Source organism: Buceros rhinoceros, unplaced genomic scaffold (assembly GCF_000710305.1).
Source record: "Buceros rhinoceros silvestris isolate BGI_N320 unplaced genomic scaffold, ASM71030v1 scaffold8491, whole genome shotgun sequence".
In the NCBI taxonomy this organism is placed as follows: domain Eukaryota; kingdom Metazoa; phylum Chordata; class Aves; order Bucerotiformes; family Bucerotidae; genus Buceros; species Buceros rhinoceros.
Window position 1 is genome coordinate 127308 of NW_010392498.1, and position 4137 is coordinate 131444.

At 40.9% G+C, this 4137-nt stretch overlaps 1 protein-coding gene across 3 annotated transcripts in view; it reads right to left on the minus strand.

Moving 5' to 3' along the window:
• PARVB (parvin, beta) overlaps positions 1–4137 on the minus strand; it is a 38935-nt gene that overhangs the window by 20357 nt on the left and 14441 nt on the right. The window lies entirely within an intron of this gene.

Consider the following 4137-nt stretch of genomic DNA (forward strand, 5'->3'; position numbering starts at 1 on the left):
GGACACTAACAGGAGCTAAACAGACTCACTAGCTAGATCCCTGTCATCAGCAAGAGGACAAGGTATTTTATCTTAAGATACTGCAGAATATGTAAGTCTGGAATTAAAATTTTGGTCAAATGGGCCCGATAACCACTCTACAACACATATAAGAGTCCCCATATGCTGACTACTGTAACTATAAAAAATCATTCAATCACCTGCAAAACAGGAATTAACATAAATACCCTTTAAAAAAAAAAAGGAACTGAGTTAAGTTTTCCAGGTGCCAAAGATAATAATTTCCAAACAGTTACAGGAACAACAGCCTTGACAGTTTGAAGTTGGCAGTAATGCTTTCCTCCAACTTATTATCTGGAAAATTAAATTACTTTCACAAACATAATACAGTTCTGTGGGAAGAGACTCAATGTTAAATCCTGCTAAATCCTTGATTCTGTAAGAGAGAGTATTGCAAATCATAGACAAGCAAAATCCATGAGCCACCTAAAGCCGTAAGCCTCATTTAAAAATTCTGCACTTTTTTAATTTCACAGAATGAGAGAATCACAGAATGGTGGGGGTTGGAAAGGACCTCTGTGGATCATCCTGCTAAAGCAGGATCGCCTAAATCAAGTTGCAAAGGATCGCTTCCAGGCGGGTTTTGAATATCTGCAGAGGAGGACACTCCACAGCCTCTCTGGGCAGCCTGTTCAAGTCACCCTCAAAATAAAGAAGTTTTTCCTTATGTTCAGATGTGTTGCAGTTTGTGCCTGTTGCCCCTTGTCCTGTCACTGGACACCACTGAAAAGAGCCTGGCCCCATCATCTTGACACCCACCCTGTAGATAGTGATAAGCATTGATAAGATACCCCCTCAGCCTTCTCCAGGCTGACCAGACCCAGGTCTCTCAGCCTTTCCTCATAAGAGAGACGCTCCAGTCCCCTAACCATCTTCACAGCCCTCCGCTGGACTGCCTCCAGCAGCTCCTTGTCTCTCCTGGACAAGGGAGTCCAGAACTAGATGCAGTATTCCAGATATTGGGGGGTTTTAACAGCCCTTGAAGACTGGCACGTGCTGTAATTAAAACCCAAACAAACCAACTCCAAAAGCCTGTGGTCCCCCCTCTTGATTTCCTGACTGTGAGCCTGGAAAATTCTTTCTGTACAGAATTCATTTTATTTTTTTACTTTTACAAGGGAAATAAAGCACCATAGTGATTACTGAAATTATAAACATGCAGAAACATTTTCTGACTCTCTGCTCACAGAAATTCAGGTCTACAGTCCTTTGTAGCTCCTTAATGCAAAGAAAAAGCAGAAAATACTCCATAACCAGACTGACTAAAAATTTAAACAGCTGATACATGCACAGAGTACTTTGTGGGCAGCAGACAGAAGGTGCAGACAGCAAGATTTCTTGTGCATGAAAATATGCTTAATTTTGATCTGCTTGGTTTAACACTCGTCTATCTACTCCTTCATTTCTGTGTCTGCACTTTCTGTACCTGCAGTTCAATGTTGCCTGTTAAGCCTGGGCTAGATTTGCTGCATTAAATAACAGGTGTAAGAGAAATGCTGCAGGACTGAGGAACTGCTTTTTGCAAAGCCTGTTCTCCAGTGTCAGCCCTAATACCACGCTTCTGCTTATATGCAACACCCGATGAAGCCACCACAAGATCCCACATGTAGCTAATGATCTTCTATGCACCTGAGACTCATCTTCTTGTCCAGTACCTGGAGACTCACAAAACAGCATGGAGGAACACAGAAACGTTTGTTAGGTCACCTAGCTTGTTACAGCTTCATAAAAAGCTTCTTTTCTATAGTTTTCTGTAGTATTTGGGATCACCAGCGTGATTTTAAAGCTTTAATACAATAGGTCCTCAAAACCATGCCTGCCCTTTCAGGAATATCCATACTCATATAAAACACCTCTGAACTTTATTGAATGCTCAGACACATGCATTTGTAGTTGTACATTTTCCAGTGGTGTTTTAAATTCTGACACATCATTTTTAGGACAAATGCCTATGTCTGGTTAAATAAGCCATACTGCTTTACTAAACACTGGGCTGAAAACTTAAATTCGCCATGAGGCAGATGGCTGAGGTAAAAGAGAGCTAGAAATGTGAAGGAAAAATGAATCTGCCTGTCCAACTCATTTTTAGCTCATTCGAGGTGGGTTTTTACATTAAACTTCACCAGATCTGTGAATTAATTTTGTTCTGCAGGCTGGCTGCTCCCATGGCAGTGAGGCGTATTCAGAGTTCAAGGGCATACAGACCCCGCAGTCATCACTATACAGTAATGAACAAAATGAAAAACAAGACAAAATACATGAATACATCTGGCACAATGGGAAAACAGGAAGCCCAGTCACCAAAAACAGCAAGGAAAGAAAACCCTGATTTCAATAACCCTTTTCCTCCTGACATCTGGGAGAATGAGGAAGTAGAAATCAAAGGTATGAAAGCTTAACTGGCTTCAGGGTTGAGCATGGAAATTAACGTTAAAAATTCATATTCAGGCCTGGAAAATATCGACTAAGCACAAAGCAGTAACAGCCTGTAAATAAAAAGAAGGCTTCTTGTTTTCAAAAGCAGACCACGGAACATTTAAGGAAGTACAGTTTCATGTGGTCACACATGAAACCTTACCAAAGGTCAGTAGCTTCATTTTGGTTTTCTCTTGACCACCGTGAATTTTTAAAAAACCATAAAACTAGACACGGAAAAAGGTGATAATTTCTAGGACAGTGAATGATTTACTGCAAAAGAGAATGTTTACTTATTTCGGGTGTCTGCTTCTAGTAGTGACAGCGCTTGATGTTTACAGTTACTACCAGGGACTGGTGTGCAGAAAGGCTCTTGCTGACACTTTCTGCTGCGAAGACCAAGGTCACTGCTAAATCCTGTGTCCCACGGTGGGGGTGCAGTAAGTTAGAGGCTGCACCTTCAGGGAAGAGCAGCCAGGACAGGAGACCCTAAACTGACCAACAAGGTGTTCCACCCCATAGACATCATATTCGGTGTAAAGCTGAGGGGTCACGAGGTTTGAGCTCTCTTCTTCAATGGCCAACATCAGAGAAGGAATCTGTCCATTCTGCCTTCAATCCCCATTTGTGCATTCCTGAATCCAGTTCTGGAACCCAGCTCCTCAATCTGGTTCCCATCTACCACTTGACTCCAGTCTGGAACTTCCCCAGTACCTGCCCGCAGCACCAGTGGTGATGGTGATGTAATTGCCATCGGGGGGATGCGTTTGGTATTGGCTTTGTTTATATTTGTATATAGCTCATTTCATTGTTACTATTTTCATTAAAGCGGTTTTAGTTTTCCAATCCGTAAGTCTCTCTCCCTCATTCTCTTTCTCTTCCCCTTTGGGAAGGTAGAGGGGTTAATGTCTGTCATTCATCTAGTGGCCAGCCCAGCCCTAATCCTTGACAGCAGGGCACTTTCAGATGTGATGCAGCTCTTGCAAGCTGCTATTCTAAAATTCTGTATTCAGTTAGAGAAGGTCATCGTCATACTTTTCCTACCAAAATACATGAGAAAACCCTAGGAATCTGCCACTTACATGAAATGTTAAATTATCTTTTCTAAGCCTCTGACTCAACTCCTGCAGCCTATTAATCCCAGTTATGTTTAGGATAACAATCAGCAGTGAAGCTTTTGAAACTTCAGCCATATCTGAACCAGAAAGGAGAAAAATGATTCCTTCCACCTTTTCACTCAGTACACGAAGAAACACACGTGAACAAGGAAAGTACACACAGATCAGTCTCTCTTCTGATTCTTTTAGTATTTAAAACAGAGCCAGAACTCCCAAACACTCTTCAAAATTAGTGACATGGACCAACTAAGGGAAGTTTAAATATAAATGGAAAGTGAATTTTAAACAAATTCACAGTAACATATAGTCTAGAAACCTGACTCTGAAATATACAAGAAGAAACAATATATCACAGGACACCTCTGTATCCCATCTCAAAAGAGTCCAAACTTGTGTCACAGTTAAGTCAGTTGTGCTTTTGTCACTTAGCGAATAGTGGGTAATGAGTAAAAGAAGTTCATACATTTCAGACAGAAGAAATAGAAAAATTTGTGAATAAATTATTTATACATATATGTAAATAATATAACTCATCTCTCTTTCC